At 47.6% G+C, this 18,056-nt stretch overlaps 1 protein-coding gene across 4 annotated transcripts in view; it reads right to left on the bottom strand.

Annotated features, from left to right (window-relative positions):
- The window catches only part of ST6GAL1 (ST6 beta-galactoside alpha-2,6-sialyltransferase 1), a 121,275-nt gene extending 113,063 nt beyond the window's left edge, over positions 1-8,212 (bottom strand). For 2 of the 4 annotated variants that reach the window (XM_046002747.1, XM_046002742.1), the window contains exon 1: positions 7,648-7,908. The gene's annotated coding sequence lies outside the window, so the exon portion shown is untranslated. Of the gene's footprint in view, positions 1-7,647; positions 7,910-8,193 lie in introns of those variants that run through there. The other 2 variants (XM_046002743.1, XM_046002744.1) reach the window with 2 other exon arrangements.
- Positions 8,213-18,056: the final 9,844 nt, after the last annotated feature.

Below are 18,056 nucleotides of genomic sequence, written 5' to 3' on the forward strand. Positions count from 1 at the left end.
ACACATAAACATATATCCCAAAGGGGCTGAAGGACCCGCGAATTGCAAAGATAGTCACTTCAGGGAGAAGTGGGATCAGGGAAAATGGCACAAGGTGAGGTGGTTCGTTTTTCATCCTGTTTGAATACCGAATCAGATTTCATTTACTACAGTGTATGAAGCAGCCCCCCGACCTTAGGTTTACATTTGCCCCTTTGTCACTGATCGCCTCAGAGCTGGAAGGGGCCTGGAGAACTCAGAGCTGGGTCCCTGAGGTGGGGTGCCCAGGGTGACCTACCTCTTGCCTAACACACAGCTTGCTAGCAACAGCCGGAGACCACAGTCACAGCCCAGGCATAGTGCTGACATAATGGGACCCCCAGAGGATTAAAGAGAGGGCTTCAATGAAGTTATTAAAACAAATCAACTTCCTTCTTTTGGTTGAGTTAGAAATTCCTGCTTGGATGAAGAGCCAGAGAGAAGAAACCAAGCTCATGGAGCCTGGAGGGAAAGGGGTCTCAGACTCGGGGCCTGTCATACAGGCACAGCTGGATGGCCCTCCCTTCTTGGGGCCTCCTGCCCTCATTGATAAATCAGAGGGAAGGGCTAAGTGAGAGGGGACAAGGCGAGATTCAGGGGCATGGGGTGCTCTGTGGGCCACAGTCTCAGAACAAGACTGGCAGCAACACTCCCTGAATGCATCCTGGGTGGTGGGGCCGGCATCTGTGACCTTGACTCCATATGGAAACTCTGCCTCTCAGGAAGGGAAGGCTGGAGTCCAGTCCGACTCGGGTCCACCTAACATCGAGCTGCTTGGGCTATCTCATGGATGACCTCATTCGGTACTTGCCAAACTCTTATAAAGGTGCTCAAAAGCATACAACTGGTAATGGGTGGAGGACATTCTGCAAAATTAGGGGCTCCTGACTCTAAATTCGGGGCTCCTTCTATCCTGTCAGTTTGGGAGGCAGCAAAGCCTCCTCACTTGAGTAGTAAGACTTAAAAAGTTCGCCAGCTAGCACTCTCTCTCTCCCCCTCTGTCTCTCTCTCTCTCTCTCACACACACATACACACACACACACACACACACACACACACATATACACACACAGTCTCATAACAGTGACGCCAAAGACAGGTCCAAGGGCAGGACCACTCAATGTCTCAGATATGCATCATGCTGTTAAGATGTCTGGGATGTGCTTCCAAGTTCGCTGGGCCAGACTGTGTGGGGCTACAGATCAGCTATGAATTTTGATAATTTTTGAAGATAAGTGATTGTTTACAGGGATTCATTACACTACTCTTTCTACTTCTGCATCTTTGAAATTGTCCTTAAGAAGAGGTTTTTCGGGGTTTAGTCGATTAGGCATCTGACTCTTGATCTCAGCTCGGGTCTTGATCTGAGTTGTGAGTTCAAACCCCACAGTGGGCTCCACACTGGGCATGGAGCCTGCTTTAAAAAAGAAGAAGGGAAGAAGAAGAGGAAGAAGACTTTTTAAATAATGCATCATGCAAGTGGATCACTTCCCTCTCAATTTGTCACCTGGTAGGTTGTTTCATTTTAATGAACTTTCTGCTTTCCTCAGCACAGAAAGCCACACAATGGCCTGCTGTCATGTTAAGAAAAAATATTAGGGCCAAAGTTTCTGCAGATTGTGAAATATTGCAATTATAATAATAATAGCCTTCACTTACTGAGGGTTACCTGTATACCTGTCAATGTACTAGACCCTTTAGTTCTGTTTCATTTAATACTTACAATGGCCCAAGGAAGTAAGGGCTGTCCATGCTGCCCATTTTATAGAGAAGGAAACTAAAGTTCTGAGCTTAAGCTAGTTTGTCCAGGTCTCTACCCATGATAAAGGATGAGCAAGAATTCAAATCCTTCATCACAAGAAAAAATTCTGTAACTATATATGGTGACAGATTATTTTTTCAAGATTTTTTTCTTATTTATTTGTGAGAAAAAGGGAGAGAGAGCACGAGCAGAGGGAGAAGCAGAGGGAGCAGGACAATCAGACTCCACACCTAGCACAGAGCCTGATGTGGGACTCCATCTCACAACCCAAAGATCATGACCTGAGCCAAAACCAAGAGTCAGGTGCTTAACCCACCAAGCCACCCAGGTGCCCCTTAATTAGACATATTGTGGTGATCACTTCACAATATACACAAATGTCAAGTCACTAAGTTGCACACCTGAAACCAATATAATGTTGTATGTCAATTATGGCTCAGTAAAAACAAATCAAATCCTGAATTACTTAGGCTCTTAATTTCTACTGCTCCCACAATATGGAATACTTCAGTACTTTAAGACTTATACGTAATTGGACTAAATCTGTAAGGGTTTTTTGTTTGTTTTGGTTTGGCTTTTTTTAGATTTTATTTATTTATTTGAGAGAGAGAGTGCTAGAGGGGGCAGGGCAGAGAGCACTCCCACTGAGTGGGGAGCCTGGCACAGGGCTCTTTTGATCCCAGAACCCTGAGATCATGACCTGAGCTGAAGTCAGATGCTTAACTGACTGAGCCACCCAGGCACTTCTACGAAGTTTTTAAATGATCATATTCTTTAAAATGTGACCCAATCATTTTAACCTTAGGATTCTATCCTATGGAAACTAGCTTGGAATATAGACAGAGATGTATTTGCAAATATGTTAATCACAGCATCAATTACCATAGGGCATATTAGAAGTGGTTGAGCTATGCCTTATCCCAGAAGCCTTCCCAATGCTCCAGTTTTGGGTGCTTGCCCTTCCTCTGTGCTCCCACAGCACCCTGTACCAGTCTGTTGTTCCCCAGTCTCCTCCACTGGACCGTGAGTTTCTTTAAAGCTGAGCTCCTCTCACATATCTTTGGTTCAGAGTGGCACTCAAATATGTGAGGACTAAATTAGTAAATGACCATGGAGTTGATTATTTGATACCTACAGAAACTGTTCAAGTTGTTGGAAGTCACGAGAGCAGGACTAGAACCCAAGGTCACATGCAGGGCCCTTCTCCTCCACCTTAGACTTTAAACTTTTTCTCAAATGAAAAATTACATAAAAATGGCTAGAATTCAGGGCACCTGGGTGGCTCAGTCGGTTAAGCATCAGACTCTTGGTTTCAGCTCAGGTCATGATCTCAGGGTCTTGAGAGGGAGCCCTGTGTCAGGCTCCGGGCTAGGCCTGGAGTCTGCTTAAGCATCTCTCGCACCCTCTTCCTCTGCCCCTCCACCCTCACGCGTGCATGGTCGCTCTCTCTCGCTCTCTCTTAAAAATAAAAAATAAAAAATAAATGGCTGGAGTTTGAATGGTTGAGACAGTTTGGGCTAGGGGGAGGATGCTGGAGGCTCCTTCCTCTACAGGCCCTTGCTGCAATATCACTGAAGTGATCAGATCTCATGGGCCACATGACCTCGAACATGCTGAGCCGCTGATATGGGTGATGAATGAAAGACGCAGCCGTAATACTGACGTAAACCATGACATGTTTATCTGAGGGTCAAACAAGAAAGGCAAGAGATAACTGCACATACACCAGGATTTCAACCATTTAGAGAAAACAAATCCATTTTAAAAATTTTTTTACAAAGCGGGGGATGGGGCGCCTGGGTGGCTCAGTGGTTTAAGCCTCTGCCTTCGGCTCAGGTCATGATCCCAGGCTCCTGGGATGGAGCCCTGAATCAGGCTATTTGCTGCTTCCCTTTCTCTCTCTCTGCCTGCCTCTCTGCCTATCTGTGATCTCTGTCTGTCAAATAAATAAATAAAATATTTTTTTAAAAAGCGGGGGGACTGCCAAATGTTAACGGTGGTTACCTTTGAATGATGAAATCTTTTTCTAGTTCTCTAAACTTTTTTGTACTTTCCAAATTATCCTCAATGGGCATACTTGATTTTTATAATCGGAACAATAAATAAAATTTAAATCACCAAATGGATTCGGAAGGGTACCCTGAACCCTACCCATGACCCTAGTAATGACTTTGAAATTGCACTGCTTACTACATTATTGTTACAGATAAGACGATAAAAAGTCCATCTCTTAGAACCAGAATGCCATCATGTCATCTCAGTATACCTGCATACAAGCAAGAAAAAGGTGTTTTTCCCCAATTCATTATTTACTGAACAAATAACTGATACCAGGTCGAACGCAAATTCTCTGTATTCCAATGTTCCAGATTAGTGTGAATTTCAGCAATGAACTATTCCTGACATTTTTTAATGCAACCACATCCCCACAACAGAAGAGAGCTACATTCTCTTTGAAGCCTTCCCTCTTCCACTGGCTCCTTTACTCCCTGCTCTTAGTTTGACTCATGAAGAAAAGGGGAGCCCTCCACCCCCAGCAGGTTAATACTGAGATAAATTAAATCTATTCTCTGTGGGTTTCTGAGGACAATTTCCAAAGGGAGATCCAAATGTGTTCTGAGCAAAGGTGATAGGGCGAACAATGGATCTGCTTCTCTGTAACTCCAGGTCAGCCTGGGACCCCACCCCGAGCCTGCCTGTCCTCAGTGAATATGAGACGAACGAATGGAATCACTTCAGATTGCACAGCTTGGGTATGAACGTTATGGTTTTGCATTTTATTTGTTTCTTGCTAGGTTTATTTACCTTAGAATCACAAGTACTTCACAACTACCCAAGGCCCCCTTTACAATTTGGCAGACATTCCCACCTCTTTGCTAACTGGAGAGGGTCTCCTAGTTTGAGCAGAGGGCTTACTCTCTGGGGTTGGTTACTGTTCCACCAACACTCTCTACACTTAAAAAGCTGGTGAGCGCCCAAGCCTGCCAAGAGGTCTGAGCAGTCCTAAGCATGTCACATGACTTGATACCCAAAACAAATCCAGGAGACACATACCCCTCCTTCCCCTCACATTACACAATCATATCCTCAAGGAACACAGGAGAGAAGGGTTGACTCCAACCCACTCCTCTGATTCCAAGGCCTAAGCCTCTTCCATCCCACTAGTACAGCCTGTGCAGAGACTGGGCAGGAAGGACTTTCACTCTACAAGGGAGGAAACTACAGCCTAGGAAGGTAAGCAGCACGAAAAGCTAAGTGAGGTCTCTGTCTTCTGGCTTCTTACTGCCTTTTGCTTTCTGAGATACTCAGAGCAGTTCCCTACTGGACAAGCAAGCAAGAGACAGGGGAACAAGGAGGAGGTCAGAACAAGGGGAAAGGAAACCATTCAGTAAACACTAAGGAAAACTGATCCCTGATGATGACTGTAATACTCCTTACCATAGCGACCACTGGGATCCACGGCTTCGTTTAATAACCAACACCTATTTAAGTCCTTAAGGAATTCATTCTCTGACTTAAAGGGTGTTGTTATAACAACCATCATAACTTTGACTTTACTCTGGGGTATCAACAACAGCCCTTTTACGCAAAAAGAGACTGCGTGTCCTGGGCGGGAAATTTCTCCTCTCTGGGCATCAGTTTTCCCATTTGGAAAAAAAAGGGTCTCACTGGGGGATTTCCGAAGTTCCTTATAAGGTGAGCATCCTGATAAGAAGACTACACTCCAGTAGTCTAGAACCCCTAAGAAAAGAAACAAGTGTAGCCAGGAGATAACAGGGACAGGACAAAACAGCACATTCACTCTGGGGAAACCCAGACCTGAAGTGTTTTTTTGGTTTTCCAACTTTTCCTCTGCCAAATATAAAAATAGGCAGCTACTTCCGCGGAACTCTCAAAAAGAATTTAATTAAATAAAATCAATGAAAACAATGCTTTGTTCTCCCACAAGTGGCTCAGGAGTATCCCGCTTAGAGACACATTCTTCCCTGTGGGGCTGATGTCAACAGCCCAATGCTTAGGCCCAAACAAAGGCCTCCTGGCACAGGGATGAGAGGCAAAACATCTAAGTCTCCACAGTTGGCCCTATTCCAATCTGAGGGGAAAGGGGCAGTGAGGAGAGAGAAATAACTAAGCTTAGGAAAAGGGTAGGAGAAGAGTCAAGGATTACTAAATCTATCTTTTCTCAAATGAATAAAGAACTCTTGAAAGGGATAATGGAAGGGTACAGTTTTCAATCGGAATTACTTTGTTTAACTCTGTTGTGCCTATGGCTGCTGACTTTTACACCAACCCCAGAATCCTGGTTTTGCCTCTGGTTCCTGGCAAGGCCTGGGGGCAGTGTGGGAGTTGGGAGGCCCCTCCTCAAGTGCTCTCTCTTTCGGATTTCACTTGGTTTCAACTCGGACAAGTGGCTGCACCTTTCAGGTCTCTGTGTCCTGCTTGTAAAATAAGAGGATTCACTAGATCCCCTTCTGTATCCTCAGGAGCAGTGGTTTAGGGCTGAACGCCCTCCAGTTCTCCCCAGGAACAGGTTTAATTGCCACGGGTCCTGGCAGTGGGATGGCTCAGCGGGCACACTCTGAGGGCAGTGCCTCCATTCCCGCGCACACCAACCACCCACTCTCACAACCTGAGGGGCTTGCTTCTGCCCCCACACCATCACCTGTGGGGCCAATCCACCCTCCCACCCACGTCACCACTGCGGAACAGGTCTTATTAACTAGAATCTGCCAAGCTGAGCAGGGCATATGAAAGCAAAGAAAAAGCAAAACAGACGAGAGTGCTCTCCTATCTGGACCTCAGAATTTCTCCCAAACTGATAGAACCGAAGATACGACCGTCCCTCCTCAGAACAAGAGGCTTTGCTTGTAAAAAGAACAAGACTTGCTTGTAAAAACATGTAACAAGCCCCAAGCCAAAAGGGGCCAGTGACAACCCGGGCCGGCTAGACACAAGGGAAGGACCTACAAGGCACAGTGCAAGCCAAAGGCCAAGAAGACTGAGACCGCGCCGGGCGCTGTTTAAATTGGACCGTTCTTTCTGCAGGCTGGGGAGGCGCTCGCGATCTCCAGGCAGGGGCGGTCGCCAGAGTGCAGGGACAATGGTGCGCTAGGCACAGGCTTTTTGGGGAGGGGAAACCCACGGACCCTTCATTCAGCCCGGGTCTCTTAAGACGTGCGGTGGAAGTGAGGGGCTGTCCTGGTCCCATCAAGTAAAGCACCACGGCCGGGGACAGGCTCTTGGCCTGGGGTAAGCTTTCTGTAAGTGCTTTCGTGTTTAGTTTTCCCCTTCTGCAGCCTGGCAGTTTGGTGCGACGACCAAGAGGTGCCTTTTCAACGTTTCAGTCGTCCTCCTCCGGCCAGGGGCGCCCCAAGCGCCGCTCCCTCCCCCGCGGCTGGAGACAATGGCCGGGTGCTGCAGGGCGGCCCTTCCAGGGCCCGCGAGGCACTGGGATCCCCGGGCAGAGCGCACGTGCGTTTGTTATGGTGCCTGAGCCCCCACCCCCGCCGCAGGCCTCAGTTTCCCGGTCTGCAGATCCGGCCGTGGGGACGCAGGACCCTGGAGTCCGCCAGGCGTCCCACACCTTACCGACCGTGCGGGGGAGAAAGCGGGGCTCCCGGGGACCGAGCGCACGTGGGTTTGTTGTGGGTCCGCAGGCTCGCGGAGCCCGGGGGGAAGCCAGGGCGGTCCCTGGGCCAGGACCAACGCGCAGACAGACACCCCGGCCCAAACGGTGACCGGCCCGCAGGCGAGAAGGCTGAGGCGGCGCCGGCCACTGGCTCCGCGCGCCCCGCCGCCCCGCGCCCCTCCCGCGCCCCTCCGCCCGGGCCCCCGGCCGCGCCGCCGCCCTGCGCACCCCTACTCACTCGCTGCGCGCTCGGCTGCCCGGGCTGCGGCTGCTCCGCCCGCTCCGCGCCCTCGCGGGCCGGCAGCCGCTCCCTTTGTTAGCGCCGGGCAGTGCCCCAGGCGTCTTCCCCAGCCCGGCCCTGCCCCGCACTCCCCTCCCCCAGGTGCTGCCCGACTCCGCTCCCCGCCGCCGCAGGGGAGCCCGGCCGCTGGGAGCCCGGCGCCAGATCCCCGCAGGAGGGTCCGCCGGGGACAGTGGGGGACCGGGGCTGAAGGGTGGAGGAGACGGCGAAGGAGGGGAGAAGAGCGCGGCAGAGGGGCGGGGGAAGCGACGGTCTCCGTTATGCAAATAGTCGGGCCGACGGGGTGGGTCCCCAGTCACACGGCGCCCCAAACCCCCTGGCGTGGCCTTACGGGGGGTTCGCTAGTAAGCGGGTCTCCGAATGAGGGGTGCCGGGTGAGCGCACCGCTGGATGCTGGGACCCTGCTTCCGGCTGAGGAGGCCGGACGGAGGAACAGGGGGAGGGGCGAAGCGGCTGGGCCGGGGTCCCCAAATCCTGGCTCACCTCCCCAGTCCGCAGGTCCCAGAGGGTTAAGCCGACACTCTCTCGGGCTTTTCAAGCGGGAACTATAAATCCTAGCTCTGCTACCACTGGCTGCGTGACCCTGAGGAAGTCAATTAACCTCTCTGAACTGTTCTTATGTAGAATATGAAAACACATAATCTCCTTCAGGGGGTTTGACAAAAACCTCCCAAAGGCAGGCGGGGCGCCCACTAAGGGCTTTCAAGCCCCGCATATACAAAAGGGGAGTGTGGGCCTGAGCTGTCTGCAGGCTGGGGGTGGGGGGTGGGGCGGGAGGGGTGCAGGAGGCCTGAGAAGGGTTGGTGTAGGAGCGAGGCTCCTTCCATTCACCAAGGCTGATCTGGGACTTCTATGGGGAGGTGAGAGAAAACCGTAGGTTAAGCAAGAAACATAGCTGTATCCTTGGAATACAGGCCCCAAGGGTCACTTAGACTGAAAACCACCCTACAGGAGGGCCAGAAGCAGCCTTCGACTGCCACCCCAGTCCCCAAAGACAAGATGTGACCGCCAATAGCAATAATCATCTCTGGAATGTATTTTGATCACCCACTTGGCACCAGGCTCTGTGCTTAGAGGGAATGGCAGAGTGGAAGGTAGTCTGGGTCCTCTGGGGACACAATGGGGAGAAGTGCAACCATTGCTTGAAGCCCAGACACAGAACTCTGTCTCCAAATTGAGGTAACCACTCCCACCACCCACTTGAGAAAGGGAAGCTCACATCCTCATCTCAACTCCATCACCCTTCTTCCAAATACTGCTTCCTCCCTTCCCAGATCCTGGACTCCTCTGAAGGAGCATTACTGCTCAGTTCAAAGAGCTCCAGTTGGCTGGGGGGGGGGGGGGGGGGGGGGCAAGCAGAGTGAATTCAAACCTCTCTGACCAACTAACTGTATTGGTTTGAGTTCCTCAACCCCTGTGAGTTTCTTTGATCCTCTTTTCTCTTCTGTATGGTGGAGATATTAATGACAGTGTTGGTTTCAGGATTATGTGAAACAATCTCTATGAAGCCCTTAGCTTAGTATCTGGCATATAGAAGGTGCTTGTAACAATAAAATGTATGTGTGAAAGAGTGGAAGCAGGCAAATTCGTAAGACTGTTTCTGGGACGATGCCATATTGAAGATTCCAGACTTTATTCTTGGAAAATTGGAAACTCTTAAAAGATTTTAGGCAGGGGCATGGCACGCTTCCTTGTGTTTGATACTCATTTTTCTGACAGCTTACTGGAAAATGGATGGCAGGAGCAGAGACTGTGAGCATAGAGCATAGAGACCAGCTTGCAAGCTGCCATCCATGGAGATATAATAGGAACTGAGGCAATGACAGCAGGAATGAAAAAGAGGCATGCAAATAATACCTATCATTTGGGGACCAAAAGTGCTTTGCCTTATTCTATTGTCTCTCCTGGTCATAAGATGGCCTTAGCCCCACTGTATGGAGGAGAAAGTTGAAATCACCAAGAAAAATGGAAGAGCTAGAATTTGAGCCCCCTTCCACATTAATGGAAAACCTTAATCATTTGCTCCCTCCGAATCACTTTTGTGTCAACACTACTTAGGAACCAAGAAGAAGGGGACTCAGTCAAAAGAGCATGGGACTCTTGATCTGGGGGTGAGGAGTTCAAGCCCCACGAGTATAGAACATAGAGATTACTAAAAATAAATAAGTAATCTTAAAAAACACAAAAATGAAGAACAAGAAACAGAGGAGAGGCTTTTCTACAAGGTACTCCAGTCTCCATTCCACAGTACTCTTTATAAGGAGAAATACAGCTAAATTTTGGAAAAAAACAAAGGAAGAGGCTCACTCTGGATTCCGATGACCAGAGATGATAAAAAAAAAAAAGCCCAAGACGTTTCTGGGGCTGAGGCAGATGAGTAGGCAGGTAGGGAAGATGTCCAGGGAAGATGTCCAGGGTGAGAGCAGCTGTAGAGCCCTTCCCTTTGGGGGCTGCTCCCTCCAGGTTGCAGTTGGGGCTTTCTGACCTGTAAGTGAGAGACAGGAGGCCTGTCCTCCCCAGCCTGTTGAGGAGGCTTCCCCACACATTGTCTCTGGGGCCCCTGCCTTGACAGCCTATTTTTCTTTGAAGTACAGATATCTAATTTCCCTCTGGACACTATCTCTAGCACCCCACCCCTCATGAACTCGGTGCCTTTCTTGTCATCATTTTAGGCAGTTTACTGGCTAATACAAATAATGCACTACTTTATAGTGTCCAATTTGCAACAATCCACGCACAGACAGTACTTTCATAGCGCTCTTGAATTGGAGGTAGTGTTATTACACAGTCTTTTAGGGAATAAAAAAAGCACAGGTCATTGAAAATATCCTCCCAAACCCTTCTTCCTCATCCCACTCTAGATGTTCACATAGAAACTTCAACAGCCCCCAAGGTTCTTCTCTGCACACCTTCAGCACCCATCGTCCAATGTATGAGTGGGCTCAGGGTTAAAGGAACAGCCCTAGGCTCTGTCTGGGCCTCACTGCTCTCAGCTTCAAGGATACAGATACCTATATACAGCTAAGTCTATGGAACCCACGTCAGAAAATAGAAATAGAATCACAGCTTCTCTAGGAGAACAACACTAGGGGGCAGATGTTGGACACCAGAGACAGGCCTCATGGGAGGACCACAGCCACAGGACAGGGAACTGGCTGGCCGGACCATGCCTAGTACAGCAAGGAGTACAGCCCCAAGACCTCAGAGTGCGATATGGGTATAGTGTGAGCAGGCATGGTGGGAGAAATGGACGTACAGTGTGGGCCCAAGTGTCATTCGACTGCGCTTTGCCCAATCAACTTCAGTGTCCAGTCCTGTCCTAGGAGACACAAGGAGAAACCAAGTCTTAATTCTCAAATCATTTATGTTGTAGCCAAGTATCTTTGGTTCATAATAGTAATAATTGCCATGTACAGAACATCTCTGTGTGCAAGGCAATCTATGTGCATGTTCTCTTTTAATCCTCACTTGGAGGAGGGGTTATCATTCTAGAACCCTAGTGTACCTAAATCCTCTTAGGGTACTCCTCCTGCTCTTGCCTTAAGGCCAATCTTAGCATGACATTAATGTACGGGAGGCAAGGAGATGGCTACAATCTCATTCCAAGACCATGGAAAAGTGAGATCTTTCCTGCAGGTTTCTTAAGGAGACAAAATGGGGTCACATCAAACATCAAGAGGCAAGGCTTCCTAGATATCTGCTTACAACATCCCTTTCTCTGATGTTCTACTTCTGACATCACCTTCTCGCATTTCTCCACCTGCCTCCTCAGCCTCCCTCACCCTCCCGTGATAAACCATTGACTGCATGCATCAGGGGAGGAAAGATAGATTGAGGCTCTGCTGTGAAAACATTTGAGTGCCAACATGAGGTATTAAGAATTAAGAAATTCAGGATAAATGACCCAGGAGAAAAACTCACCTTGGAGGAGACATCCAATCAACTTGAAAAGATGACATTTAATTCTACGTGGCAGACATTTGTTGAGCTCTGTGGGCCAGAACGGGTCTAGGCCAAATCAGGAAGCACCGAAACGAACAGGGGACACCAAGACGAACAAGAGACAGGCCAATCTCTCCAAGACCTTCAGCCAGTTACAAAAATGTCACAGCTGTTGTGTCCAGGACTAAACTTCCACCGTGATGTATTTCTGCGTTATCACCTATGTGGACAGGGATTACAAAATGCCTCATTTCAAATGACCAATACAGCAGAAAGTACAAACTCAGCCAGTCCTCCCTTCATACTCTCATTGAGAAGGTTGGATCAAGAATGCCTTTTTCTTGGGGCGCCTGGGTGGCTCAGTCGGTTAAGCATCTGCCTTCAGCTCAGGTCATGATCCCAGGATCATGGCTCTCTCATTCTCACTCTCTCTCAAATAAATAAAATCTTTTTAAAAAATGCCTATTTCTCAGAAGTGTTGTGACCCCCAGAGATGGCATTCATGAAGCTTTTCATATAGTGTCTGGTACATGGAAAAGGCTCAAAAAACAAATAACTGATAGTTACTGAACACTTGCCAAGTGTCAGGCACTATGTAAAGTACTTTCCAAACATTCCATCATGGAGCACTTGCAGCCACCCGTTAGGTCGAGAGGATCGATTTTATTGTCCATACTTTACAGCTGAGGAAACAAAGAAGTAAGTGACTTCTCCAGGGTCACACAAGGAATCAGCATTGAAGCTGGATTCTTAACCAAGGCATCTGATGAATTACAGCAGACCAACAGCCAGGGTTGAATTCTGGTGGGTTAGACATTCAAAGGATCATGTCCTTGCTTACTGGGCTTCACCAGCTTCTCCCCAAAGAACTGACATTTCATGAGACAAGGTACACAACACAGAGTGCCCCGGTCTCTGAGTCAGCAGGTCTGAATTCTAACCCCGGCATTCGCAATTCAGACTGCAGAAATCAGATCAAGTACTTCCCCTTTACTAGTCTGTGAAATGAGGCCACTTGGACAAATTAGTTGTTTCCCAACCAAATGGATCTTTTAAATCACATGCAGAAATCATTTAAAATATGAATTCTGTTATCCCCCCAACATTTCAGTGGTTCAGGGGTCAGAGCTTGGGTATCTGTAATTGTTAGCATGGTCCCCAGGCAGTGTTGACGATGGCAGGATTGGCAGATGAGTCTACAAGGTTTCACCTAAGGCTCTTTCTAACTTGTCCCAGAGAAGTTCCTCCAACAGGATAAAAAGCCACCAGCTGTACGCCATACCCAGGGGAGCCCTCTCTCCCAGCATCACCCTGAGTGAGGGACCCTCTGCCAAGGCCTCAGATATGGCTGCAGCCTCAGCAGCAGATATGGCTGCAGCATCATCATGCTGATGGTCTCAGCATCAGACCATCATCATGGTCATGATGATGACCATCATCACCAATAATTAATGGGCCACCAACAGGTGGACAATACTCTTTGGAAAGGGCCACATCTCCCCATCACTGGCATAGCTCCTAAAGGTCAAAAGTCTCCCAGAAAGTTGCATGAGCTTTCCAGCCCCTCCTCATATAGGGTACAACACAAAACCATCGGTGGCTTCCTAGGAGAAACCTGAGAGGACAGTGGCAGCTTCATCCTGCCAGAAGTCAGTGTGGGCATTGGAGATTTTAATTCATCCATAACAGTTCTGCTAAGGTCCAAGTGTGTCCACAATCAGATAGGCATTTGAGGAGCACTGACAAAGCTCGGGGCAGGAAGTAGCCTCAGAACAATGCCACATGACCCATTACAGCCTTCCTTTGCTGATAACATAGCTCAACTGTCAGGTTCAATTAGCAAGCAGGTGGTCTATAATGAGAATAACAGCCTGTACCTCTCAACCGAAATGGCTCAGAGCACGGCAAAGTCATGATCTGATGGCTTCAGAGTGACTCCATCCAGAAGTCAGGGACACCAGGGCAGGCCCACTGAGGCCGAAGATTTATATGTGTCCCTGAGGGTTTGGAAGAGGGGGAGTACAGGCACCTGTGTTAAATATCTACCATTGTAGTTAAAGGGTTGTATCAAATCGGCTTGGGGTCCTAGCAAATGAGCTGTAATCTCAGGGAGCAAGGATTCCATCTTTTGCCCCTCTTTGGCCAGTTCCTTTGTGAGGCCTTTATCAAACTCACAGAAAAGATGGAGAGTAGGAGACTCACTTCCTGGCCTAAAACAGAAGCACACTTCCTAAGTCCACATTCAGAGGGAACTAACTATATGGGAGAGATTTTACATATATATATATATTTTTTTTTTAATTTATTTGACAGAGAGAAATCACAACTAGGCAGAGAGGCAGGCAGAGAGAGAGGAGGAAGCAGACTCCCTGCAGAGCAGAGAGCCTGATGCGGGGCTCGATCCCAGGACCCTGAGATCATGACCTGAGCCCAAGGCAGAGGCTTTAACCCACTGCCACCCAGGCACCCCCTGGGAGAGATTTTTATTTGTAGAATCTGGGCCTCAGTTGATGGCTGGGTTAAGAAGGAAGGGGCATTGGGGCGCCTGGGTGGCTCAGTGGGTTAAGCCGCTGCCTTTGGCTCAGGTCATGATCTCAGGGTCCTGGGATCAAGTCCGACATCGGGTTCTCTGCTCAGCAGGGAGCCTGCTTCCCTCTCTCTCTCTCTCTGCCTGCCTATCTGTCTACTTGTGATCTCTCTCTGTCAAATAAATAAAATAAAAAAATCTTTAAAAAAAAAAAAAAAGGAAGGGGCACAGTGCAGATGCTTGATTTTAATCTATCCCCTTTAAAATGTGTTCCTCACTTAACGGGTCCCAACGTGCTTCGCTATACATCTTTCGGTTGATCTCTATTTTGCAGGTCAATCAACTGAGGCCTAGAGACTCAAATGGCCCGGCAAAGATTACCTAGCTAATAAGTGGCAAAATCTGGACTAGAACCTACATCTTCTGACTGTTAGAGCTGCTAATAAGGGGCTACAGGGCAGCTCAGAAAGTATAGAGAGAACCGGAGACTTGAAAAGCAGAAACTGCTGTGGGCCAGCCTCCCATAAGGAGACCCCTGAGAGGAATCAGGCCCTCTCATTACTTTCTGTCTCCTCAGAATGGTCAGGGATCATTAGGCTGGTTTTCAGCCTGTCTTTTCAAAGGGCTAAGAAAAACATAGAAGGTGATAAATGGAGCTGGTAGAGAATGGCCAGAAGCCTGGTGAAATGTTATTGTTTCTGCTGGGAAGAAGGACGTCACTCATCTGAGATAGCTTCATGTAAGCCTAGACCCCTAATGGTACATTTCCTTCACCACAGCATTTTTGAGGGGGCCTTACTGCTTCAGAGATCTCATGAGCTAGAAATCCTAATTCTCAGTTATTGATTACTGAGGTGAAATGGAGCATGTCAAGATTAGGATCAGGATATTCCAGAAAGATCTGAGAGATAATGACTTCTTCAAATGACTGCCGGGGCAACTGAACTATGCCGTCCTTAATCCTCACAAAGACCCGGGGTGTGTGCGTCATTACCAGCATTTACAAAGGAGATAACTGAGGCTTAAAGGGTTTCAATAATTGGCCAAAGGCCACGTGCCTTGTAACTGGCAGAGCTGGGAATTGAACCAGCGCGTACAAGACTTCAAAGCCACTCTTTAACCATCGTGCTCATCATCAGTTTTTCCTTGAACGTGAGGTAATGTGAGGCTGGGCTGACTCCCCTCCTCACTATCTCTGCGGCTAGCTCTGGCTTGGACTTCTTCACTTCTCTGAAATGTCCTCTTTGTCTCGCTCTGCCTGCATGAACGCAGCCCCTCCTCTAAAGTCCAATTCAACCCTGAATATCTGCAGGAAGTCTTGAGTCCAAAACCATTTTTCCTTCTCGAAAGTCTTAGAAACAATTGCGTAATTTCCCAGGACTGTATTTTTTTTTCATTCTTTAAATAAATCCCTAAGTGAGGTTGGGTTTTTTAAATACACTTTCCAATAAATACACATTAGATATTACATAGAAACATTGCTTTATATAAATCAATCCACAAATCAGGACAAAAATTTCCTTTAACAGATTCAGAGACGTGAATTGATTCAGTTCAGGATCTTCTTCTGAGCCATTCCCCAGATTTGGGCCCAGAATCATAGAAGTATGGAAGTGGGAGTCCCTCCTGGCTTTATCCATGGCCAGGAAACAGACTCGCTCCTCTTAATTGACATTTTCCTCTCTGAGCCCCTCCAAGGTCTCTAATAAAATTCCAGAAAGGACATGCCTCTGAGGTGTCCTCTCCAGGAGCCGGGTGCCACAGCTCGTTCCTTACATAACAAATGAGACAGGAGCTATCTATGTGGTAGTGGCGTTTCAGCGGGCTTTGGGGTCAAGCAAAAGGGGAGGTGACCCCTGCATTGCTTTTCACCAGCCAGGTGGCTTTGGGAAAGAGCTTTAACCCCTCTAAGCCTATGAAGTGGGAGCACTATAGCGTTTGAAGGATCACAGTAAGGATCAGCAATAATACTATTATGTGCATCCAATAAGTACTCAAAAGATGATAGCTAGGACGATTATGAGATGTGGTCCCAATCAAAAGGAGGCAAACAACTCGCTTCCCCGGGACCAAGTCAGAAAAAAACATAAATGCTTTTGGTCTTGCCTAAAATGTCTCCTTCTCTTCCTTCTCTCTTCTTCTAATCCCTTTAAAAATTAAACATTGTAACCGCTGTTTATGTCCTTCCGCAATTTACATGTTGTAAACCTAATACCCCAGGGGATAGTGTTTGGAGATGGGCCTTTGGGAGGTGATGAGGTCCTAAGGCTGGCTAACACCTTCAGGAATGGGACTCGTGCCCTTATAAAATCTGCCTGAGGAAGCTACCTTGCCCCTTTCCACCTCACAAGGACACAGCAAAAAAGATGACAATCTGTCAGTCAGGAAGCCAGCCCTTGCTAGCCAGTGAGGCTGCTGGTGTTTTAACTGTGAACCACTCAGCCTCTAGAACAGTGACAAATATACTTCTGTTCTTTATAAGCCACCCAGCCTCTGGTGTCCCTGGAAGTGGGGGTCCCTCCTAGCCTCTGGTTATAACAGCCTGAACAGATTAAGAAGCCTATTTTATGAAACAGACTGCTTTTGAGCTTCCAAAAGAGTGTTGCTCGTATCTGCCCTATTGAAAAAGAAGCGAGACAGAGACGGCGCTGTCACATTTAACCCTCAGATAACAGGCCTTGGACTGGATCAGAAAGCCAGAGGCCAAAGGAAGGTCTTGTACTGGTGACGGCTCCTCACCATCTGAGAAGAAACTAGGTAATACTGGAGGTTTTACAGCATTCGTTGAATGTCAAAGATTATCTCATTTCCTTCACGAGGAAAAGAGCGCCAGACTGGTAGAGAATCCTCTCCTGTGTTGCCCAGGGACAGAGCCCAAAGCAAAATCTGATTTATTTCACCCTCCCTGCCATCAGTTTAAAGGCATTACTGAGCACTCCTTGCACACTATCTCTTAGGAGTGCAAGGCACCAGGGGCCAAGGCCCCAGCCCTGCAGGAGGTCACAGGTGGGAGAAGCAAGAGGCATAGCCATGATGGAACAGCTCAAGACTTTTTTACGATCCAGAGTGAAGTGAGCAAACACCATAGCACAAGAAGTACACTTGTTTTGTTCACTCCTCCGTCCCCAGTCCTTAGAATAGTTCCACTGAGGAGCCAAAGGGGCTGGAATTGAATCCCAGGGCACCCAAGAAATAGCTGAGCAATCTTGGGCAAGTGATTTAACCTCTCTGTGCCTCAATTTTCCCATAGTAAAGCCTGCATAGTACTATAAAGATGAAATGAGAGAATCCATGGAAAGTACTTTAAAAGTGCCAACATGGGAAAATCCTCAAAGGACATTAACCATAATGATTATTCTAAGTAACCACATTATTAGAGAAGAAATTAGTATTTGATGAAGATGTATATACATATATATGCATACTTGATATGCTATCAAATTATATTTGATGAATAAATGAGTGAATGATGGAATGAAATGAATGAATGCAATTGGAATCAGAGAAAGAAGGGATTTTTGCAGGCTGAAGTGCTCAGGGAGGGTGTCCTAGTGGAGGCCAGACCTGAGCCAGACATTTAAGAAAGTGAAGGATCTGAGCAGGATGAAACAGAAAGAAAAGAAAAACATTCACACTTCTAGAAGATCTCTTAGACAAAGACTCAACATCTAAAGATGTTTATTAAAGTGTTATTTTTTTTTCTGTAAAATACTGGAAATAACCTAAATAGCCACGGAGGAAATCAAATACAATTTGATAAATCTGTAAAATATATTACTTTTAAACCATTAAAATGACATTTTCAAACAATAGTAGATAACAAGTATGTTCAGATTATAGGAGTCAAAAAAAACCCACCACACATTTTATATATAGT

The sequence above is a fragment of the Meles meles genome, chromosome 4 (genome assembly GCF_922984935.1).
Source record: "Meles meles chromosome 4, mMelMel3.1 paternal haplotype, whole genome shotgun sequence".
Lineage (NCBI taxonomy): Eukaryota > Metazoa > Chordata > Mammalia > Carnivora > Mustelidae > Meles > Meles meles.